This window comes from Lissotriton helveticus, chromosome 11 (genome assembly GCF_964261635.1).
Source record: "Lissotriton helveticus chromosome 11, aLisHel1.1, whole genome shotgun sequence".
NCBI lineage: Eukaryota > Metazoa > Chordata > Amphibia > Caudata > Salamandridae > Lissotriton > Lissotriton helveticus.
In genome coordinates, this window is record NC_136072.1 from 540,129,988 (window position 1) to 540,155,843 (window position 25,856).

Consider the following 25,856-nt stretch of genomic DNA (forward strand, 5'->3'; position numbering starts at 1 on the left):
CTTGCAGTGGTTACGATGGCACATGGAATGGCTCATATCAGTGTGAAAGGGATTTGTAAGTTGTTGGCTCCAGTATGGCAAAATGCTGGAATTCCTAAGTGTGCAGAGAATGTGGTCAAGAATTGTATGGTTTGTCTGAATTACAATCCTGGTAGGGGAACTCCAACTCCAGCTGGTCATTTTGCACCTCCAACGTATCCGTTCGAGGTTTTGCAGCTAGATTTCATCCACATGGAGAGGTGCCTTTTCGAGATGGGTAGAAGCATATCCCTGAAAGATAACACTGCCTTATCGACAGCTAAAGCCCTCATCAAAGAGTTTTTCCCTAGGTTTGGTTTGCCGAGAATGGTCTGGAGTGATAATGAGAGTGAATTTGTGGGTCAAGTGATGAAGAGAGTATGTGAAGGGCTAGGAATCCGGCAAAAATTTCACGCTGCAAATCACCCCCAATCAGCTGGATTAGTAGAATGCTATAATGGCACCCTCAAATTGAAGTTGGCCAAGATACAGGCGAGCTCTGGTCTTAAATGGCCTGATGCTTTGCCTTTAGCACTTTTATCGACAAGAATGACTGTGCATTCACGAGTGGGACTTAGTCCATATGAGATCGTGTTCGGTCGCCCGGCAAACATATGGGGAGTGCCGAGGCCGACAAAATACAGCAAGATTGAACACCCTGTACTGCTTGATTACTTGCATGATTTGATGGCTAAATTGCGTGTTTTACACCAACAGGTTCACGATACTCTACCTCAGGTTTCTGCAGATCCAGGACACGTCATCGATCCTGGCTCTTGGGTTCTAATAAAGAACTTTCAACGTACAAAGAATGATCAGCCCCGCTGGAACGGCCCCTATCTAGTCCTGTTGTCCACAAGAACTGCAGTGCGAGTGCAAGGAAAAAAGAACTGGATCCACGGCGTACACTGTAAGAGGGTCCCTTTGCCTCTGCCGTACAACCGGTGGGTCCAGGAGGGTATTGCAGATTCTGAAACTGAGACTGTGCCTCGTTTTCTGCTCTTCAGCGATGCACGTGTAAAAGGGACAAATTCTGAACGTGAAAGCGACGATCTTCTGCAAGAAGCTGTGCCATCTTCAGTTCGATTGGACACTACCGAGCCTGAACTCTTATTCCAAGACCAGACGTTACCTGGAAAAAGCCGTTATAATTTGAGACCAAGAATCATGGACAAATAAAAATTATTTTTGCTTTTTTTTTTAAAAGTGCAGCTCTCTCATCTGAGAAACTATTTTGATTTTTGTTTTTCGAACCACCATCCGGGTTCAGCTGTAGGGTCGCGGTGTCAAGTCTTTGGAGTGCAAGCCGAAGACACAAGGTCGACGGTTCTGGTTGGTCCTTGGGAGTTCCCTGGACTGACAGGCGCATTCCTTAGCACGGAACACCCTACCTCCGCGAGCAGCAAGGTTAGAGGATGGAGTTTTTCGAGATGGAGAGACCTCACAAAGAAATGAATTTTAGAGCCAAAATGTGTACAATGATGACTAGAAAACGTTTTCTGATATTATGCCCTTTTATGTTGTTTAGTGTAATGATGTTTTTAATAGGATATGTTTTATTCTCTTTGCAAGTGACGTTTGCACCCACTACACAGCCCATACTGCCTTCTACTGCTTCTTCGCATTCTTTTCACCCTCTGCCTGAACATGAATCTGTGAGGAGATTAGAATTCGCTAATAACTCTTTTGTTCAGCTTCTGCACCAACATCAGCTAGTAGTGAACACGACTAACTGTTGGGTCTGTGGTCTTACGCCTCATACTACTGATAAAGGTATTCCTTATCTGGTCCTGCCATTCAGCTACAATGGTTCTGTGTGGGCATACAGAACGATGTTCATCTATGCTCGTGAAGTTCACCCCCTACGTTCTGTGAAGTACAATCCGAAGAATAGTGCTCTAGTTAAGGGTATAGTCTATATAATTAGAGGAACTATCTCTTATGAGACTACCCCGAGAGATGAGACACTAGCATATATTGGATGGAACGTAACCGGGTATGGAGTTAGTCTAAGTGAGAACCAGCGAGTGAAAAGATCCTCCTCGATTTGGGTTGTACCCCATCAGGGTCACTACTGTCTGCAGGGTAATGGCAAGAATCCGAGAGCTCAGCTAGGGAAGAGTATCTGCAATGAGACATATGTCTTTGCGTCTCAAACTTCCCCTTCGTTCCTGGCAGCTAAGGGTACCTATTTCATCTGTTACGATAGAGCATACACATGGTTGCCCCCTGATTTCTCTGGCACATGTTTTGTCTCATTCCTGTTGCCCCCACCTACACAGCTGCGGCAGATTACCACAAGACAAGAATAGTTAGAGGTGTCTTCAGTAAGGAAAATACTGCAGGACAAGAATTGGGAGACTTTCTTAAGGGTTTTCTGCCGTTTTGGGGACCTATGGTTAACAGCAGGAACATACGGCAATTGACGAGGGTGGTTGAGTCCACCGTAGTTGAAACTGCCGGTGCCCTTAGTAACTTGACTGCTGAGCTCCAGTCGGATCGTCTTATGACTCTTCAGAACAGGGTTGCGCTAGACGTCATACTTGCAGATCGAGGTGGGGTATGTAAAGTGATCTAATCTAGTTGCTGTGTTTTCATTCCAGACAACGCTCCGACAGTGTACCAGGCCATTTCCAAACTGCATAAGATCTCCGAATCTATACACGTGGATAAAGGAGATTGGTTGTTAATGGGATGGTTTTGGGAGCTGTTATCCGCCTGGGGATGGAAGAATCTGATGGTCATTGGGATGATCTTAGCCATTCTTTTCCTGTTCTGTCTTTGTGTACAATGTGCTCCTACTATATGCGGCCTCTGTGCTACATCGTGTGTAAGGAAACCTGTATCGAGAGATGAGCTAAGTAATAGGATGATGCTACAGCAACATCTCAATGACTTTATGAATATAGACCTGGACTCAGATTAGCGTGAGTATAGGTTATTTGCCTATGTAAGGGCAAAAGGAGGGTCTGAGGTTCCGTGAATTCTGGACCCGTGTCATAAACATCATCGTATCATAACGATTTTGTTTTCAGCAGACCGAAAATGGCGAGTATAATATATACGAGTGTTTTCGTCCCATTCGAGTGATGCGATCACCATGAAATCAGAGATTTCATTCGGAACCCTCGGGTTCCATTTTGTGCACGGCAGCCATTTTATGGTTGCCCTCACATAGGCCGATGACCAAGGCCGAACGAGTCTTAGGGACACGTACACGTTCAGCTGACCTCTGTGTGACCTGGGCAAGCTGACTCCACTGCCCGAGGCCAAACCTGTTCGGCCCGTTCCTTTCCCAGTGGCCGGCCGAGATTAGGGATCAAGGCACAGCATACCATAAACCCTTCATTGCACACAACTATGTCTAATCTTACACACACCTGTCTCTGATCCGTTCTTTATGACCTGTTTTACGATGAGGAGGTGCCCGTTTTTATTAGGGGTCCAGCCGATTTATCTGATGAAGAGTGTTGGGTCTTGCCGGATAATTGATAGTGGGCTGGACAATGAAATGTGGGCTTGTCATGCAATGCTTTTATTGTACACATGAGAATGGTCTACTGTAAATAAGGAATGTTTGCCTGAAGCGTAATATTTTGTATAAAAAGGGTCGACTGACTTTGTTAGATTGAGCAGTCTCCTGAGAACATACACCGTGTTGTACTTCTAGGATATCTGTTACTGGTTGCAGCCAATAAATTTGATCTTTGACGTCACCAAGAAGTTTCTGCGTTTCTGTAGTCTGAGACAGGAGAATCTGAAGTCTTTGGGTGTGTCCCCTGGGACCGCTGGGTTCTAAAATAACCCGGTACTTCATTCCTAGGCAATCATTTAGAATTTCCCTACTCAGGGACGCCTCGGGATTAGTCCAAATTTTCAACCAAGCCACTATGGGTCTAAGCTTCACCAAGTCTTCGAGGTATGGCCTCCCTTGTTCCCTATGGACTATTACGCCGGCGGTACTTGGTGGAACTTTCAAGATGGATCTTAGATATTTATTTTCTTCCCGCTGAAGTTGCGAGAAGTTGGCAAAGCCCCATACCTCCGCCCATAGATGACTTTGGAGCAGCACATAGAACCATAAAGGTTCATCACCTGTTCGGGACACCATCTACCTACCCTCCTCCCATAGCTTGCGATTGGTAGCAATCATTTTACAACAACGCTCCTCTACCAGGGAGTTAAATTGTAAAGACCCATCGAATAGTAAGCCTAAGTAGGAAAATGTTTTAACTTTTTGTATTTTGTGACTTCCTATCGTATAAGTGGATTTGGTGCAAGGTTTATTGCCTGCCAACGGCACATATGATTTGCCCAGGTTAACGGACAGTTCTAAAGAACCCATAAATTTAACAAATCCGTCAATCAAAATCTGTAGACTCTTTGGCATGCGTGCAAGCAGGACCGCGTCATCCGCGTAAAGTAAAACAGGGATATGACGCGACCCTACTCTTGGACGGTCTGTCCTTAAATTTAGCAAAAACTGCTCTAAATTATTTATGTAAAGTGAGAATAAAAACGGGGCAGGAATGCAGCCTTGGCGTACCCCGCTCCTACAACGGAATGATTCAGTCAACCCACCCTCCATATTGTACCGGACTTTTGCTGAGGTGTCCCTGTGAAGCTTCCTTAAAATGTTAATTAGGCCAACCACAATCCCCATGAGGGACATCATGTCCCAGAGCTTATCCCTATTCACGTGGTCGAATGCAGCTGCCAAATCCATGAACCCCATATAGATGGCTTCGTTGCTGGCCTTGGTGTATTTGGCAGTCAGCATGTAGAGGTTCAAACATTGGTCACTAGTGGACCTCCCCATCCTGAAGCCGTACTGAGTGTCCGAGATGATGTTGTTTTACTCGGTCCACTCAGTCAGTCGGTTAAGGATCCCCCTACCCAAAAGTTTAGCAGACACATCAATCAGGGAAATAGGGCGATAGCACTGGGGGTCGTCCCTATTGCCCTTTTTAAAGATGGGGACGATTATGGCCATTGGCCATGAGGGCGGCAAACCACAGCTAATGGCAGCGTTTATGACCCTGGTCAGTATAGGGGCCCACAGCTCCACACAGCTCAGAAACAAATCAGGCGGGATCCCGTCTGGGCCAGGGGCTTTATTTTTCGTCAAACCCTCAATTCCGGCAGTAATCTCCTTAATGGAAAAAACTACAGGCTGGCCCTGGTGCGCCTTCCCTACCTGCTCTTCAGTTATTCCTGCTTCGTGATTATACAGCCCCTTATAGTGGGAGACCCACTGGTCCGGCAGAATATTCGTCCCTATTTCGGGGACATTGTTATCCTGGAAACTTGGTCTGTTAATAATTCTCCAGAATTCAGACATGTCCCTTTTTTCCCCCGCTTCTCTTAAGTCTGCCCATGCTTCCCCCTGTAGGACTAATTTCCTCCTCTTAGTCTCACTCTTATATTTTTTCCTGCACAGTGCAACTTGTTGGGGGTCCCTTGGTCTAATTTTAAGACTACTTTTAAGCTCCCTTAAAGCCTGTGAGCAATCTCGATCGAACCATCGTGGGTGACAGTGTAACCTTGTAGGCGCCCTTGTTTTTAACAATCCATTTATCAGCTTAGCAATCTGCCCAAATGCCACGAGTAACGGGGACCTTCTACTGCCGTATCTAAACAATCCTCGAAAACAGATTTCCCAGTATCCATCAAGGATTTATAGAGGGTTTCCCCATCTATTTTAGACCACCTCAGTCGCCTACCCTGGTCCGTTACCTTCTCAATAATTATACCAGGCTGTCTCCTTCTAGGCCAAGCCAAATAGAGCAACTGGCGGCCATCTTGGTTTGGGGCAGCGTTTACACGCTTCCTATTGGCCTCTATAAAAGGACATCGGTTTCACACTGCTCCCATTCGCTGTGCATCTATACCCCTCCTGAGGCGGAAGCCGGGAGGTTGCTGTTTTTATTTGTACGATTATTTCTCTGTTTTGCACCTTTTTAAAAATACCTTGCTGGTCCCTCAGCTTTTAAATTTATTGCACTGTGCTTGATAACGAAGCTTAGCTGCACTGCTTGATGAGCTACTGTATTTTGTCTGTACCCTGCTCGATTGTAGAAGTGGTGGTAATGCCCCCAGCCCCCCGCTTGATCTAATAAGCGCGTTCGACTCACCCTGAGTCTCGGGTCATCCTCAGCCGATTTAGACGCTGTGACAGCTGAGCCTCGGACAGGGTGAATCGACTTTGGCGGCCATCTTGGTTTGGGGCAGCGTTTACACGCTCCCTATTGGCCACTATAAAAGGACATCGGTTTCACACTGCTCCCATTCGCTGTGCATCTATACCCCTCCTGAGGCGGAAGCCGGGAGGTTGCTGTTTTTATTTGTACGATTATTTCTCTGTTTTGCACCTTTTTAAAAATACCTTGCTGGTCCCTCAGCTTTTAAATGTATTGCACTGTGCTTGATAACGAAGCTAAGCTGCACTGCTTGATGAGCTACTGTATTTTGTCTGTACCCTGCTCGATTGTAGAAGTGGTGGTAATGCTCCCAGCCCCCGCTTGATCTAATAAGCGCGTTCGACTCACCCTGAGTCTCGGGTCATCCTCAGCCGATTTAGACGCTGTGACAGCCGAGCCTCGGACAGGGTGAATCGACTTTGGTGGCCATCTTGGTTTGGGGCAGCGTTTACACGCTCCCTATTGGCCTCTATAAAAGGACATCAGATTGACACTGCTCCCATTCGCTGTGCATCTATACCCCTCCTGAGGCGGAAGCCGGGAGGTTGCTGTTTTTATTTGTACGATTATTTCTCTGTTTTGCACCTTTTTAAAAATACCTTGCTGGTCCCTCAGCTTTTAAATTTATTGCACTGTGCTTGATAACGAAGCTTAGCTGCACTGCTTGATGAGCTACTGTATTTTGTCTGTACCCTGCTCGATTGTAGAAGTGGTGGTAATGCCCCCAGCCCCCCGCTTGATCTAATAAGCGCGTTCGACTCACCCTGAGTCTCGGGTCATCCTCAGCCGATTTAGACGCTGTGACAGCCGAGCCTCGGACAGGGTGAATCGACTTTGGCGGCCATCTTGGTTTGGGGCAGCGTTTACACGCTCCCTATTGGCCCCTATAAAAATGGAAGGCAATGCCGACGCGATCAGCGGATGCGCCGGACCTGCGCTGGAGTAGTGCCAGAGTCCTGCCCGTCTGCGCCCAGTATGCGGCCGCAGACGCAGGTAGTGCTACACCATGCGACTCCTCGCACATTATTTCCTATGACAGCGCCTTGCTCAAAACATTGAAACCTATGCACTGTACCCCACCTCCCATCCCAACCCAAGATGTCGACCTCCATCTACCCTTCACAAAATGCCTTTTAGACCATCCCGATGACTCAATGCACACCTGCCTCTTCTCTCAAATCGGTACCAATACACCACGAATAAAGGCGGCGATGATCAACTGCCGCTCTCTTGTAAAACACTCCCTTGATATCGTCCATACTTTGGAAGAAGATAAATGGGACCTTTTATTCTTAACTGAAACCTGGTTGGGGGATGAAACCAATCCCGCTATATATTTAGCCATTCCATCTGGCTATAGCATACTTTGCGCAAATAGACAAGGCCCCCACCCTGGAGGCGGTGTTGCTATAATATATAGATCCCACTGGACTATATCCTCCTTCCCGTACAAACAATTGGAACGTATTGAGGCACTTCCTTTCTGTATTCAAATAGCGGCCAACTTTACTTTCACTGGCCTTCCGGTCTACCGTCCTCCAAATTCTAAAATATCCTATCTCCCAATTTTTCTTGATTATGTCCTGCAAGTTACATCGCGGTACGCTAACTTCACCCTACTTGGGGATTTTAATCTCCACGTAGATAACTCCCAGGACTCCACGTCCTCCAATTTCCTTTCTACCTTGCTAGACGGGGGATTAAACCAACTGATCAGCCGCCCGACACATAAGGCTGGCCACACCTTGGACCTAATCTGTACCAATCTGGAGATTTTGGTCACAAGTGACCCTCTCTTAGTGATCTGGTCCGACCACCTTCTTGTTCCTTTTTCGTTCCCCTGGCATCGTCAAACTAGTCACATACGCCCTGCTAAACAACAGGGAAGAAACTGGAGCAAGATTTCCTCTGACAGCCTTGCCGCTCTTCTCCATCCTTCCGACCCCCCAGATATTATGGCTGATCTCGACACCCGTTTGACTAGTTTTAATGATCTGATCTCCTCCGCCATTGACCGCCTCGCCCCCATGAGGCCTATAAAAACCTATCGGTCTACTCCATCCGCCCCTTAGTACTCCGATGACCTCCGGAAATGTAAATCGGAATGTAAACGTCTCGAGAGACGTTGGAGACTCACTTATTCACCTGACGGTAAAGCCCTCTACAAATCTGCCTTAAAAGAATACAGGAAAAAAATAATTGATCACAAAAGGGCCTTTTTCGAAGAAAAAATCACTTGTTCTCAAGGATCTTCCAGGGAAATATTCGATATAGTTAGATCCTTCACCGATCCCCTGGCTCTCAAACGTCCCCCGCTGGCATCTCAGATACTATGCAATAGCCTCTCTGATTTCTTTGAAAGTAAAATAGCCACTATATACGACTCCTTTCCTAGTAACCCCACCCCAGACAACTGTACTATAAATACTGTCACTCCTGTATCTGATCATTTGTTCCTTAATTTTGAAGAGATCACTCTTGATCAATCCCTCAAAGAACTCTGTAAAAGCAAATCTGGCTCTCCCCTTGACCCTTGGCCTGCCAACCATTACAAATCCCTCGCATCCATTCTCAACCCTACCCTGAATGGGATTTGGAACGATTCATTGCACACAGGAGTCTACCCAGACTCCTGGAAGCATGCCCGGCTTATCCCTATAATCAAGAAAGCCAATGCCGACCCTAGTGACCCCTCCAACTATAGACCGATCTCTCTGTTACCAGCCCCTGCCAAAGTGCTCGAAAAACTCGCTCAGCAACAACTAGCGGATTTTTTAGAAAACTCGGGTGCTTACAATGATTCCCAGCATGGCTTTAGACCAGGCCACAGCACCGAGTCTGCACTAATTGAAATGGCAGATGCTGTACGCTGGAGGATGGACGAGGGATCTAGAGCGGTGTTGGTGCTGCTTGACTTGTCAGCAGCATTCGACACCGTCTCCCACCCCCTCCTCTTGGACCGTTTACAAACTAAAGGCATCCAGGGCACGGCCTTAAAATGGATTTCATCCTTTCTGTCCAGCCGTACGCAGGCAGTTTTCACCCCCCCCTTACACTTCGGATAGTTGTCCTCTTCGGTGGGGAGTCCCTCAAGGCTCCTCACTGAGCCCCCTCCTATTTAATGTTTATTTTTCACCCCTTTTTGATATCATCGCCCAATCCGGCATAAAGGCCACCTCCTATGCCGATGATATTCAACTTCTGTTTTCAATTGGCAGTCCCACCCAAACAACTTTTGATCCTCTAAAAAACTGTCTTTGTACGATTTCCCATTGGATGGATAACAACTTCCTAAGGCTCAATGCAGGAAAAACGGAGGTCCTCTTTTTCCACCAACCATCTCCTCTAGACCCTCACATCTGGTGGCCTCTTGACCTTAGTGCTCCACCCCAGCCCTCAGATTCGGTAAAAAAATTAGGGGTTAGATGGGACTCTAACCTCTCATTGCAACACCAAGTGCACACAGTCTCTGCAGCATGCTTTGCCAAGATTAGGATGGTAAAAAAGTTCATCAACTTCCTTCCTAACTCTACCAGGAAGGCCGTAGTCCAGGCGTTGATCACCTCACATCTGGACTACGCTAATGGCTTGTATACTGGTCTGTCTGTAGGTCTGTGCCATCGACTTCAGACAGTCCAGAATGCTGCAGTACGACTGGTCGGGGGCATTCCCCTCCGCGAGCATATCTCGCCCCATCGTCGCAGCCTTTATTGGCTACCCATCCATAAAAGAGTAGAATTCAAGGCACTGGTGCTGGCTCACCGTGCCTTGAGAGGCAAGGGCTCCGTATACCTATCCACCTGCCTTACCCCCTACAATAACACTAGGAATCTCCGTTCTTCATCTAAAAATCTCCTTACCACTCCCCGATTTAAAAAAACTCGATCTGGCGGAAAAACTTTTCAAGTCTGTACAGCCGCCCTATGGAACAAACTGCCTAACTCCATCCGGATGATCCAGGAAGAACTACCCTTTCGGAAGGCGTTAAATACTTTCCTCTTCTGTTAATTACTCCCTTTTAAATAATTTTCCAAATTCAGCATAAGATCGTACAGGAGCGCCGGGACACCCCGTTGGGGTATCTGTGCGCTATAACAAAATACACTAAATAAATAAATAAATAAATAAACTCCACTACTAGGGGATTGTGATCACTGAAAGAGCTCCATTCTATCCCTACACTAGTGATTCTGTTTTTTAAAACTCTAGAGGCTAGGATATAATGGATAAATAAGGAGCACCCTCTGCCCTTGAATGTTGGTGGGAGACTGCCATCCCTCTGCACAATCATCATATTAATTGTGTGCTCTAAATCATGGTTGTGTAGGAGTTTGCTAAAGGCCAGACCTTCCGGCGTATGGTCATAGTGCGGCCCGTTCTCCACGGGGCAATTAGACCATTCAGCGTCTATTAGAACTAGGGCCGGGCATAGGTGGCAATTAAAATCTCCCATGAGAAGTATAGCAGGTGCATGTGCCCCCTTCCTAACTGTGGTTTCCTGGCTCAATCTGTCATCCAATTCCCCTACAAGTGTGTTATAGTCTCCCCCCGCCCCATTGTTGTAAACGTTAAACATGGTCAACCTTAACCCCTTGCCCTTAAATCGTACGGCTTGAATGGCATACGAGCACCAGTCCGTATTAGACCATGTGCCCTGGAGGTTCACATCTACATATATGGATAGTCCTCCCATGGGGCGTGGCTTGAGCGCCGAGGGAGATGGCGGCGTGAGCCCGGAGCTCCGTGCCTCCTTCCCCACAATACTCCTGAAAACGGGGCCAGAGAACCCGCAAGTGCCCCGGAGCCGGTGGCGGACCTGAGGGAGACTGGCCGGGCGAGATCTGCGCTGCTGGCGGCGCTGCAGAGCCAAGATCGGCCGCCGGTCGCAGCGGTCGCCTGAGTGAAGGGAGAGACGGCGGCGGGCAAGATGGCGGCCGCGACGGAGCCTTGACTGACCGAGGGCGGCGCAGCGGTCCACACACCCGGAGCACACGGTGGGGGCGCGGCCGCCGTCTGGGACGGTCCCAACGGCGATACCCCCCGCAGCGGGAGGAGCTCCTTGACCCTCGGCTGCGGTGCGCGGCGACCGCGACCGCTAGGAAACAGGGCCGCCAGGTACGTCACTGCAGGCGGAGCTCCCAGGCGGCTTCATTAGCCAGGAGAGCGGAGAGACGACCTCCGACCCAGCCCTGGGCACTGAACTTGATGGCGGGTGAGCGGGGGCAGCCCTGAGAGGTGGGCCACGAGGAACGGGAACTACTGCAGCACGGCCCGGGGCCCCCCCCGCCCCCCACCTCCTTTGTCTCGTTGCCCCCCCCGCCGCGACTGAGCGAATGGTGGTTGGAGACGTAGCGGAGACGCCCTGCAGGCCAGCAGCGGTCCCCCGACAGCGCCAAACTCCCGATAGCGCGCCACACTTGAGCCGCTAGCCCAGGAGTGGGGAGACGGTATACCATAGTCCCCCAGGGAGCGAACTGCACGGCAGGCGCTGCTTCTGGAGTGCGGCAACAGAGCAGTGGGATCCCGTGGCGCACAGGAGCCGGCCACGTGGCTGAGGCCCGAGGGAGGAAAGAACGAACATCCACAGCCCCCGGGGGCCGAGAACCACGACAGGCGCCACTGCTGGGGTGCGACATCTGCGACAGCGCGACCCCGTAGCGTACAGGGACAGGCCGTGAGGCCGTGGCCCGGGGGGGTCTCAGCCAACCAGGCAGGCCGAGCAGGCCGAAGTCAGCCACAATGGGGAAGCCGAGGACTAAGGCGGAGGAGGCTGAGCCGTCTGATGCGGCGGAGGGGGGCCCCACCGGGCAGACGGACCTGCAGCGTTTACAGGACCGGATACTGGAAGCCATAACGGCCACTCGAGACGCGCTCCACAACGATATTGCGCAAGTGGCGTCGGGACTGGGCTTGCTCCGGGCGGACCACGACAAATTGAAAGACAGGGTCATGGACGGGGCGCTCTTTCTTTACCCTCTTGCAGCGATCAAAACGGAGTGTATTATACTTACTTTGCACTTATTTTTTAAGCTGTGTAAATATTTTACTGGGCGCATTTTTAAAAAGATATTTTGTTATAACAAGACCCACAGGACCTTACTCATTGTCTGTTCTACCGGCGCAGCCCGACTGAAGCGCTGACGCCGGTAGTCGCGGATATTACCGCCGCCGCCATCTTGGGGAAGGCAGGAAGGGTAGCGGTCCAGCTTCTGGACGAATTCCCGCCCTCCCGCCTTATTTAAGGTTCGTTATTTTGAGATTCATGCAAATACTGTTTGCACCTTTCCCCTGAGGCGGAAGCCGGGGGCGCTCTTTCTTTACCCTTTTGCAGCGATCAAAACGGAGTGTATTATACTTACTTTGCACTTATTTTTTAAGCTGTGTAAATATTTTACTGGGCGCATTTTTAAAAAGATATTTTGTTATAACAAGACCCACAGGACCTTACTCATTGTCTGTTCTACCGGCGCAGCCCGACTGAAGCGCTGACGCCGGTAGTCGCGGATATTACCGCCGCCGCCATCTTGGGGAAGGCAGGAAGGGTAGCGGTCCAGCTTCTGGACGAATTCCCGCCCTCCTGTCATGCTTATAAACAACTACCCATCCCGTCCGCGCAGCGGGCGGGCGCAGCGGGCGCGCCGATGGCGCGCCGAAGGCGCGCCTAAGGCAAGCCCGTCTGCGCCCGTCCGCGCCGGGCACGGGCCGAGGGCCAGTTCCCCTGCTCATGCTACCACCAACAACCGAGTCTGCTGGTCTAGAGAGCAACTCGTACATATCGGATTAAGCTCCTGTGTTACTGATGTTCGCTGCATCCCTGAAAATTTAGAGGGCCATTCTTCCTTATGCTCTCAGTGCAATTTTGTTCTCCCCCCATGGTGCGAACGTACACCGCTCCCACCCCCTGCTTCGACGGCTCATCCTTTAAAAGCAGCGTTGATCAATTGCAGATCCCTCCCCCGTCACGCTAACGAAATTTGGTCAAACGTGACTACATATAACTGGGATATTCTATTCCTAACGGAGTCCTGGACCAAGGACACCTCTAAACCTGACATTTACTTGGCCACACCCCCGGACTATCGCTTTCTGGGCATCAACCGAGAGGGTAAAACTGGGGGAGGACTTGCCATCATGTTTAAATCCCATTTTAATATTTCTATAAAAAAACTTACCAATATTGGCCTGATTGAAGCTTTGTACTTCTCGATTGCTAATTCTGCATCTGTTTACCTTACTGGTGTTCTAGTATATAACCCTCCAAAAGCATCCCCTTCCTCATTAACGCAACTGGTCCACATTTTAACCGATCTGTCTCTCAAGCATCCGCACTTTTTAGTATTAGGCGATTTTAATTTACATGTTGAGGATCCCACCTGCACTCCAGCCACTCGGTTCCTCGAATCTCTTCAAAATCTGAACCTGACACAATTGATCCAAGGTCCGACACATGAGGCGGGCCATACATTGGACTTAATTTTCTCCAATCTTCCAGGGACTGTCGCCTATCCCCCCCTGCCCCTCACTTGGACTGACCATTATCTCCTCTCGTTCGATATCCTTCTTCCGCAGTCCCCTATCTCAGTGACTCTGAGCACTGACTTTAGGAGAAAGTGGCATAAAATTACAAGCTCGGCCCTGGAGCCAGTATTTAATTGCCCTCTGGAGCCTCACATAGATAATTTAGATGCTGATGTTTTTAAACTCAATGCTGCCCTATTATCTGCGATTGACAATATTGCCCCATTATTACCGGTTTCTTCGGCTAGATCTCGTCCCTCCGCTCCTTGGTTTTCTGAGACCTTACGGGAAGAAAAAAGTCGCTGCAAAAAACTAGAACGAAGCTGGAGACGGTCATATGACTCGGAGGCGAAAACTATATATAAAACAGCGTTGAAGCAATTCTCTAAGCTCAAAAAAACGGCTATGAAAGAGTTCTTCACCTCGCAAATTAAAGAGGCTGACAATTCGGCAAAAACTTTGTTTAAAATCGTAAAAGATTTCATCAATCCCCCCGCAACTACCCCTAACAATGTTGCCAGCCAGTCCCTCTGTGATGGACTATCCGATTTCTTTGAGGACAAAATTGAGAAGATATCCTCTTCTTTTCGCCCTGTGGTGGCGTCTGAGCTCCCTCATCTTCTTACATCAATTAAACTTGACACCGCCCCTACTTTATTGGCATTTAAGGATCTCTCCTCTGATCTTGCTCTAAAACTTATTCTACAATGCAAATCCGGCTCCCCCTTGGACCCGGTTCCCCCTAAGATCATGACTGACCTAGCCACCCTACTATTAAAGCCATTGACTTCCCTCTGGAATGCCTCCTTACAGCTAGGCCAATTCCCCTCGGCTTGGAAAGAAGCCTTGCTCGTGCCTATCTTAAAGAAATCAGATGCTGATCCTACTCAATCTTGCAACTATAGGCCTATCTCCCTCCTCCCTAAACCAGCGAAGGTTTTGGAGAAGGCCGTCCAACTTCAACTGGCAGAATATCTCCAAACTAATTCTCTGCTCCACGACTCCCAGTCCGGTTTCCGTGCGGGCTTTAGCACGGAGACTGCATTACTGGAGGTTTCTGAGACTGTTCGAGAGTGTGTGGACAGGGGCGAGGAGGCCATGTTGGTCCTCCTCGACCTGTCCGCCGCTTTCGATACGGTGTCTCATCAAATACTTCTAGCCCGATTGGAGCAGATTGGACTGGGCGGTGTTGCACTATCCTGGATCTCCTCTTTCCTCCAGGGCCGATCACAGAGGGTTTTTCTTAGACCTTTTAAATCAGGGCCCAAACCTCTTATATGTGGAGTTCCTCAGGGCTCAGCACTGAGTCCTCTGTTTTTTAATGTCTACCTAGCCCCGCTGGCCAGAGTTGTAGAGGCATGTGGAGTCAGAGTGATCTCATACGCTGATGATACTCAGCTGATATTCTCCTTTAGAGATCACTCTGACTCCAGCCTCTCCAGTTTCCGCCACTGTTTGGGAGAGATCTGCTCTTGGATGGCTACGAACCACCTTCGTCTGAATGCGGATAAGACGGAAGTTTTGTTTTTTAATCAAAAAATGACTATTCCCCCCTCTCTGTGGTGGCCTTCGGTCCTTAACCCTCCTCCTACTCCGGTGCACACTGCCCGTAACTTGGGATTCCAGTTTGATGACACGCTCTCCTGCGGCCCGCAAATTAACAAAGTCACGGCTGCCTGCTTTGGTAAGATAAAAATGATGAAAAAATGTTTTCCATTCTTGCCAATGGATGCGCGCAGAACAGTCACTCAGGCGTTAATAACGTCCCATTTGGACTATGCCAACAGTCTCTATGCTGGGGCCCCTTTGTACCTAATTGAACGCCTTCAAGCAGTTCAAAACGCGGCAGCCAGACTGATTGGTAACATCCCTTTTCGACATTCGATCTCTATGTTTCGCAAAAAGCTCCATTGGCTTCCCATAGCCTCTCGGATTAAGTTTAAAATACTTACTCTTGTTTTCCGTGCTCTCAACGGTACTGGCCCAGATTACCTGAGAAAGAGAGTTACATTATCTCATTCTGTGAGAGATTTACGTTCCAACAGCCTACGCCTTTTGGTGGTGCCACGCTTCTGCCGCGCTCGAATGGGCGGCAGAGCTTTTGCTGTCCTTGCTGCGAAACACTGGAACGGCCTCCCCCTGGACCTTAGATTTGCCTCATCTGAAGTACAATTTCGTAACCGCCTGAAAACTTGGCTATTCTCCTCATCTTAGATTTTCTCCTTATCTCTGCTGACAGTTTTTTAGCGCCGGGACACCTCCGACGGAGGTAGCTGCGCGCTTTATAAGAGCCATAAATAAATAAATAAATAAATAAGGACGCTGAAACGGTGATCAAGGACCTGGCGCCGGCTCACAAGGTGATGGAAGGGAAGCTAACGGAAGCCCTGGACCGCATACGCACCCTGGAAAGGCGGGCGGAGGACGCGGAAAATAGAAGCCGGCGCAGCAATGTGCGGATCGTGGGCGTACCAGAGACGGAGGGGGCGAGGGACATGGTTGCCTACATGGAGGAATGGATGAAAACAGTGGTGGCGCCGGAAGGGCTCTCACCCTTCTTCACACTGGAGCGTGCACATAGAGTCCCCTCAGGGCCTCCCAAGCCCGGGCTCCCACCCAGGCCGATTATAGCCAAGTTGCTTCATCACAAGGATAGGGACTTGCTCCTGCGGAGAGCTCGGGAGGTTGGCCCCTTCCAGATTGCGAACAGCAGGGTCACGCTTTTCCCGGATTTCACCTTCGAGACACAGAAGCAGCGAGCCTCCTTCCTTACAATCAAAAAGGAGTTGCGGAATGAGGGGATTGCCTACTCGTTGCTTTTTCCAGCCAGGCTCCGAGTGGTGGTGGACGACAAGGCGAGCTTCTTTAACACATCAGCAGAGGCCTGGGACTGGTGGGAGACATACAAGGCTGGGACGGACGGCGCCAGAGCACGGGAGGAGCGGGAGAAGGAGCGGGGGCGCTCGCCGCAGCGGCCGCGGAGGTCGAGGAGGCTGAGGAAACGAGGGCAGGGGAAGATGGGACCAACGGCCTCCCAGACCGAGGCAGAACGGCAGGCCGCACTACTGGAAGTGGGAAAGCTGAGTCAGGCGGAGGGCCCCGGTTCTGGGGGGGCCTTGGACTCGGACGCTCTTGTATCGGCCTCCGGCTCAGAATCGGACCTTTCTGGGATTCTTCGGACTGGAGGGCCGCTGGTGACGCCGCAGACGGCGGACGAGATCCTGAATGTCTGAACTGCTGGCGGAAGACTATGGGTAATGTTTGGGAAGCTGGGAGGGGGACCCATACCTAAGTATATAGCGGGCGCCGGGGCACACCGGGGCCCTCGTAGCAGAGAGGACATGGGGAATTGGGGAGGGAGCGAGGAGCTAGGCGGCGCAGCCCCCCTCTGGACAAGGCCGCACTTCGTAGGCCCTTAAGGCACCCACGGCTACGGCTGTGTAGTTACGACCTGGGTAGATCAGGTGTGGGAGTTTGGATGGGGACTGATATCTTGGTATTGGGGCCTATTCTGGGGGAGGGGGGGGTTCCACAGTTGGGGATTGTTTACCCTTTTTGAAGTTATTGACCCTGGGTACACCACGGGTAGGACTGCTGAGATGTTTTGTTTTGTTAAGGGGGGGCATCACCACCATTGAAGGGTGGGAACTGGAGGAAATGTGTCGATCAGATCGCTGGGACAATGGCTAATGTGAATAACTTGAACTGTATTACCTGGAATGTGCGGGGCCTACACACTATGCAGCGCAGACACAAGGTATATGCCTATTTAGTGCGGAGGGGAGTGCACATTGCCATGCTGCAGGAGACGCATCTTACACGGCAGGAGGGGGCAGCGCTGCAGAGAAGGTGGCGGGGACAGGTTTTTCATACCAGCTACTCGGCATATGCTAGGGGGGTCCTAATCTGGATTAGAGCAGGCACACCTTTCCAGCTCACACGCCAATGGGTAGACCAGGAAGGGAGGTATGTGGTGGCGGAGGGGAAGCTGGAAGGTAGAGATGTGGTCTTAGCTAGCGTTTATGCCCCGAATTCGGACCAGCTGGCTTTCCTCACGACACTGTCAGGTACGCTGGCTCACTCCCTGGCGGGCCCGGTCCTGATGGGGGGTGACTTCAACTCCATTACGGACCCTTTGTTGGATAGGTCCCACCCCCCCCCTGCACGATTCCCCGGTACACAGGCTATCTAGAGGTAGAAGGGAGTGGCAAGAGAGTTGGGAACTAACGGATGTCTGGAGAGGGCAACACCCGGCTGACCGGGATTACTCATTCTTCTCCGGACTGCACGACTTGCATGTCCGTTTGGACACGATACTCTGCTCCCGGGGGGTACTGCCGTGCGTCACGGGATCGGAGTACCTGTCGAGAACGATCTCTGACCATAATCCACTCCTGATCCGGCTGGCTTGGGTGGCGGGGACACCCAGGATCCCGATCTGGAAACTACGGCCTGAGACCTTAGAAGACCCCATATTCGAGGCGGCCCTGGCGGAGGGGTTGGCCTCATATTTCGCGGAAAATGAAGGGACGGCGTCCTCCAGGGCGATGGAATGGAACGCCTTTAAGGTAGTGGTGAGGGGTGTCTGCATCAAAGATTATGTAGGTGTGCGAAGAGTATTGCTGGGCGATCTGGCTAAGGCGGATACTAGGCTGAGAGAAGCGGAAAGGGAGCGGCCCGGACACCCTGAACTCCAGGAGACACTCTGCGCGGCTAGGGAGGCGGTAGCGGTTGAGGTGGAGAGGCTTCGAGCCTTTGACTTCAAGAGGTATGTGCTGCGCTCCCATGTGGACGGTGACAAGGCGGGCACCCTTCTGGCGTGGCTTTCGAACCCCACTAGACGGTACACTCCCATACTCCAACTGAGGGATACGTCGGGTGTAGTGCAGCACACTCAGATGGGCATAGTTGACGGCTTCCGGGAGTATTACGAGGGCCTATATAAGAGTGCCCCGGGAGACCGGCCGGGCCTGGCAGAACCCTTCTTGACGGGTCTACCTCTACGACGGCTAGAGGCAGAGCAGGCGAAAGACCTGGGCTCGGACATTGAGTTAGGGGAGATCAGATCGGCGGTGCGGCGCATGGCACGGAACAAGTCGCCGGGAATAGACGGGCTCCCCATAGAATTCTATGGCAAATATCTAGATATCCTGGCCCCACGACTGTTGACCGTCTATAAAGAGGCCAAGGCAGCGGGCCAACTACCGCAGTCAATGCGGGAGGCGTTGGTGGTCCCACTACTGAAGCCCGGCAGAGAGAGTAGTGACCCGGCGTCCTATCGACCACTCTCTATGCTCACCGCTGACTATAAGATCCTGAGCTCCATACTGGCAGCGAGGCTCCTGCCACACATGACGGACCTCGTGCACGAGGACCAGAATGGTTTTATACCAACACGCAACACCACAATCAACATTAGAAGGCTTGTCCGCCTCATGGACGGGTTGGACGGCGGAGCTGGGACGGAACTGGTCCTTTCGGTTGACATCGAAAAAGCCTTCGACAGTCTAGAGTGGGACTACCTCTATGCTGTAATGGAACGGTTCGGGCTGGGGACCGGCTATATTCATTGGACGAAGGTCCTTTATGCGGAGGCGATAGCGAGAGTAAGGGTGGGATCAACGGTGTCCCTCCGATACCCGGTTGAACGAGGCACTCGACAGGGTTGCTCTCTCTCGCCGTTGCTATTTGCACTGGCTATAGAACCGCTGGCGGCTCAGGCCCGGACTGGGCGGCACTTCCGTGGAGTGCAGGCCCGAGACGGGCAACATTTCATCTCGCTATATGCCGATGATTTACTGCTGTTCCTCCATGACGGCGTTGAGGACTTGCAGGGAGCGGAGGCGCTGTTAGAGAGCTTCGGACAGATGTCGGGCCTGAAAGTTAACTGGCCCAAGACGAGCTTGTTCCCGCTGCAGGAGGGCGCTGCCCAGCCGCACCACCGATCAGAAGTAGCTTGGGAGCCTGCCTGTATTAAATACCTGGGGGTCCAAATTTACCATAAGGCGGAAGACTTGCTAGAGGGCAACCTGGGGCGATGCGTGCGTGGATTGAGGGGCTGCATGACCTTCTGGGCCACATTGCCGCTATCGGTGGCTGGCCGGATCTCCTTGCTGAAGATGGTTGCACTGCCAAGATTATTATATTACTTCCGGACGCTCCCGATCTGGCTACCTGGCTCCTTCTTTAGACTACTTAAATCTCTGATCACGACATTCATTTGGGGCGCGGGACGGTGTAGAGTGGCGCTGGCCACGCTCTCTCGCCCGAAAGATGAGGGGGGGTTAGCGGTCCCGGACTTCGAGCTTTATTACCTAGCGGCCCAACTGCAGGTCTTCACGCAGGAGGTTGCAAGGGTGTTTCGGGGTCCGGAGGATGGCATCTTGCGGGGAACGCCCAGGCATGTCCTGGCTTATATTACTCTCCAACAGCGGCTAGACAATAGGGATTTATCGCTGGAGCAGCGCACGTACCGCCACTGCTGGGACCGGACACAGAGGAGAGCCGGAATTCGGCGCCCGTACGCACCGGAGATCCCTCTGGGCATGTTAACAGCCCTACCGCATGGCGGGGACTGGTCGCATCTGCAAGGATGGGAAGAAGCGGGCGTGCAGGTGGTAAGGGACCTGTACGAAAATGGCGCGCTGATCCCGTTTCAGGAGTTCATGGAGCGATTTGACATCCCAAGAGGGGGATTTTTGCTTCACGCGGCGGTAACCAGGGCAATGCAGGCCCACTGGGGCACGGGGCTTGAGGAGCCCGAGACGGCAGCAGCGTGTCAGTACACTATGATGGCGGCGGGAACACTCAAGGCAGTTACATGCCTTTACAATCGGATGATACGAGAGAACATTCCTCCTCTTGCATCTCTGAAAGCCAAGTGGGAGGCGGACCTGGGTAAGGACATGCCAGACACGACATGGGCACAGCTGGTCCGAAGGGCCCGCAACAGCACAAGAAACGCTAGATTCCAACTAATCCACTACTACATATTACATAGGGCATACATGACTCCGGGAAGGATCAGGCGATATTTCGGTGCGGAAACAGCGTCCTGTCCCCGATGCCTAGCTGAGGGGGCCGAATTAGTGCACATGCTGTGGGCGTGTCCGGCCCTGCGGGGATATTGGCAGGAAATAGGGATGGTGCTGAATGAGGTGACTGAAAGGACCGTAGACTATGGACCAGCGGAATGCATCCTGCACTGGTTTCCCCATACCCCCAAAAACAAACTCACGAGCAAGTTCATTGATATGGGACTGATGGTGGCTAAGAGGGAGATCACTAGGAACTGGAAGGCGAGGTTGGGGCCAACTCCGCGGAGGTGGCGGCGGGAATTCTTGAAGTGGGCGGCGGCTGACAGCTCATATAGATACCAGATTGCGCGTAGGTCCCCTAGCCAGACGGCGGCAGATACGGCGACCGCTTGGGAAGTAATGGTGCAGGCACTCCGGGACAACGAGGCAGATGAGGAGGAAGAGGCCCCCGAGGCAGGAAGGGAGACAGAGACTAGCTGAGGCCCCGAGAGCATCAGATACACAGGAGGACAGGCACTGGTACTCCAGGAACGAACGCTATAAGTGCCTTAGATGGGTGGTGGTGACTGGGGTGGGATGAGGGGGGGAGTTCTAGGTTTTTGCGCGGGGGTGGGAGTTGGGGGTTAGCGCATAAGTTAAGTAGGACTGTAAAAGTAGTCATGCACACGATCAGGACACCGATTACTCCTTTGATCTGGACGTCGGGCATGTGAGCGCAGAGATATCAACGCCGCCCGACCCCCGGGTTGTGGGCATAACGGCTGTGTACTGACCACCAATTCATATTGTATATCTGCTCATTTTTATGAAACTACTTGCGCATGTATGGGCCTGTACAGGCATGACTGCAATAAAAATTATTTAAAAAAAATAAATAAAAAAATGGATAGTCCTCCCATGGCTCTACCAGATCTGGATTTTTGTGCCGGGACAAAGAAACATTTATACCCCTGTATATGAAAGGTGCTATTGTCGACCGCCCATGTCTCCTGGAGGCTAATTATCTGATAGCCACTAATATGGTGGCGCCACTCAGTGTTATTAAATTTAGATGCCAGACCCGCTATATTCCAGGAGATAACTCTTACTACTTCCTGAGCTTCCCCTGTTCCCCCAGTAGTCCGAATACATTCCAGGGTTTCGGCATGGCCAGATTCCGACCCACTTTCCCCTATAGGATGTTCAGTAGCTCTGGTCCTGGTCTCTGTTATGTCAGCGCCCCTACCCCCACTGGGGGTGGTTAGCTGTACCAATGGGCTTTGCGGCCCAATTTCCACTGGTAAACACCCTCTATTTGCAACACCTGAACACACCCTTCTCCGAGCCCTGGTATTATCATCCTCAAGTCAGTCGTTAGTGTCCAGCGAGCTCAGGACCTCATATCTATTGCTTGTTGTGATTAAGTCGATATGGGGAACTGTTTCCCGGCTGGACTGACCCTCACCAATAGCACCAAATTTATGAGGGGGGGTAAAAGAACCGCAGCGGAACAACATTTACATAGTCATGATGAATAATTGCTGATCCCGCCTGCCTCAAAATGTCATTAACCAATTTTGGGGATCTAAAACTCACCACAACACAATCACCCTCCATACTTTTCTTGGATTTACCCACCCATGGTACCCTTCTCACCATCTTGAAATTATTGTGCAAATGATCGCCCAGCACGGTTTTTGCGCGAAGGAAATGAAGGGCTTTGTTTTTTAGTGTGGTCCAATGTTCTTCGCGACCATCCTGGGTTTTCGGGACATTTGCCAAAATTACTGAATATGGGCAAGCCTCCGGGGGAAGGTGCAGTGAGAAGATTTTTTTTGTTGGCTGTTCCAGTGGGCTTAGTCTCCCTACAGGCCCCCAAGGCCCTTGTTTTGCGGCCTCCCTAGGTCCTAAAGCTGGGGAAGTCGTATTAGGTGCTACAACTTGGACTATATCCTGAGGCAAAGAAGTTATCATAGAGTCCACCAGGTCGTTTACTCTAGTTGTAATTGTGTTCAAAGGGTGAGCCGCAATTAAGTCATTCTCCGGTGAGGGGCTTTTATGGTCTAGGAGATGTTTTTCTATGGCATTTAATCTACCATCTATTTGCTCTAGTTTGGCCATTAATGGCAAGATAAGGGACCAGAGGCTTTCGTCCATGATTCTCATGAGCTCGGTCATATTGCATCCCTGGTTGGCCCCTGCTTCTTTCACCAACTGCTCATTTCTGCCTGGGGTTCTGCCTTCAAAAGCCTTAGGTGTAACCTTATTTTGCTGCCCACCCAACCCAGGTAAGGAAATTAATTTTCTAGGTTGTTTAGCTTGTTGCTGGCTACTTTTGGGTGCATTACTAGCCTTTCTTTTACCTGTTACAGTCTTAGCCTTGCTCACCGGCCTGGCCCGCTGCTGCCTATTGCGTGTTACCGGGGGCGAAGGAACTAAACTTCTAGCAGAGGATGGGGAAGATGGTGCCGAGCTGATAGAGAAGCTACCATCTAAGACTGACCCATTAGTAGCCTGCGGGAGATGTATAAGAGCAGATGGAACCGTAGGGCAATCCATTGTCTCTGGAACTAATATTTGGGGTACAATGTGACAGGATGGATCCAGCGAACGCCTTCTTTCCACAATATCAATTTCTTTTGCCACAGCGCTTTCGGCTAATTTAAGAAAGGCATCTAAGGTTCCAACCCTACCAGCCCCAGAACACACTTTAGGGTTAGCTTTAATCATAATAATGCAATATTACCCCCTGATGTATAATATCGGGGCTCTCTACCCAACTGTGACAATACAATTAGCCTGGTTTAACAATGTCTGGCAATATACAGGACCCTCCTTACTGATGTCTCTGATGCTGGTCCACCGTAGATGTAAGAGGGGTGGCCCGTCCCGGCCTCTTCCGGCCCCGGACGGCCACAGACGGCCCGTCCTTTGCCCGGGCTTCGCCCGGCGCGTCCTTGTGGCACGAGGGACCAGACGCGGCTTTATGCGCCTCCTGGCGCGCTTGATGATGGTGTGAGCGTTTGCCCCAAGGGATCCTGGGGATTGTGGTCACTCGTTGGACCGGTGGAGCAAAGCCCGGCCAGTCGTTCCGGTAGCAAGGGGGCGGAGCCAAGCCCGGCCGCGAGGGAACAAGAGCGGGCACAGCAGCGTCAGCAAATCTCCCCCAAAGTAAGCAGCAGCGTCTGAGGGCACCAGAGGACTCGGCCCCCGACGCGGCTTTATGCGCCTCCTGGCACGCTTGATGATAGGCTGGGCGTTTGCCCCAAGGGATCCTGGAGGTTGTGGTCACTCGTTGGACCGGCGGAGTAAAGCCCGGCCAGTCGTTCCGGTAGCAAGGGGGCGGAGCAAAGCCTGGCTGCGAGGGAACAAGAGCGGGCACAGCAGCGTCAGCAAATCTCCCCCAAAGTAAGCAGCAGCGTCTGAGGGCACCAGAGGACTCGGCCCCTGACGCGGCTTTATGCGCCTCCTGGCGCGCTTGATGATGGCGTGGGCGTTTGCCCCAAGGGATCCTGGGGGTTGTGGTCACTCGTTGGACCGGCGGAGCAAAGCCCGGCCAGTCGTTCCGGTAGCAAGGGCGCGGAGCCAAGCCCGGCCGCGAGGGAACAAGAGCGGGCACAGTAGCGTCAGCAAATCTCCCCCAAAGTAAGCAGCAGCGTCTGAGGGCACCAGAGGACTCGGCCCCTGACGCGGCTTTATGCGCCTCCTGGCGCGCTTGATGATGGCGTGGGCGTTTGCCCCAAGGGATCCTGGGGGTTGTGGTCACTCGTTAGACCGGCGGAGCAAAGCCCGGCCAGTCGTTCCGGTAGCAAGGGGGCGGAGCCAAGCCCGGCCGCGAGGGAACAAGAGCGGGCACAGCAGCGTCAGCAAATCTCCCCCAAAGTAAGCAGCAGCGTCTGAGGGCACCAGAGGACTCGGCCCCTGACGCGGCTTTATGCGCCTCCTGGCGCGCTTGATGATGGCATGGGCGTTTGCCCCAAGGGATCCTGGGGGTTGTGGTCGCTCGTTGGACCGGCGGAGCAAAGCCCGGCCAGTCGTTACGGTAGCAAGGGGGCGGAGCCAAGCCCGGCCGCGAGGGAACAAGAGCGGGCACAGCAGCGTCAGCAAATCTCCCCCAAAGTAAGCAACAGCGGCTGAGGGTAACAGAATTCAATTTGTGGCTGACTATCATCCACCAGCTCCCAACTACAGAAATATAATGCAAAAAATATTTCCTTTACAGTCCGCTTGTGAATAATTGCAAAAGGTTTTTACAAAACAGCTTGTCATTGCTTACTGCAGAGCTCCCAATTTTGGAACTCATACTGTGAGAGCTGAACTCAATCAAGCTGTAACAAATGCAGGGGTTTATTGTTGTGACTCTAAAAGGTGCATCATGTCTGAATACCTTTTACAAACATCATCAGTAACTAGTTCTGTTACGAGAAGGACCTATGGAATAAGACAGCATCTTACATGTTCCTCTTACATGTTCCTCAACATGCATTAATTATGTGATTCAGTGCCAACACCAAAGCTGTAAAAAAACAATATGTAGGCCAAACGGTGAATAATCTCCATACATGATTCAGGAATCACAAATCAGCAATATTTAATAAGAAGCTTTACCAGTCTGTAGCCAATCATTTTACACTTGTGGATCATTTTCTTTCAGATTTGAAGATTTGTCCTGTAGAACATGTCTTAAAGGAAGAGCTACTAGACGTCAGGGAAAACTTCTGCATATATAGTTTAAAATCACTGCATCCAGCTGGACTGGACATCACTAATAATACCACCTGATTACTGAATATTTCAATAGATCTCAGTACTTCATTGATTCCACATTCTAAATGGAATCTTCACTCATGATGCTTTTTGAAAATCCAGAAGTGTCATCTGTGCGGCCACTGAGCAAATCATATTGTACTACCTGAGGAAGGTAGAAGCTGAAACGTTGTAGTGGAAATATATTTTTGTTCTTCGGTGAGTCCATCTGTTTGAGTCACTTCTTGCTTGGATATTTAATTTTTTTGTGACTCATCGTATCCTTTAAGAGCCAGATTTTTGCCCTGGATGGCTGTTTTCTTGTGATCCTTCATCTTCTAGTATATATATATATATT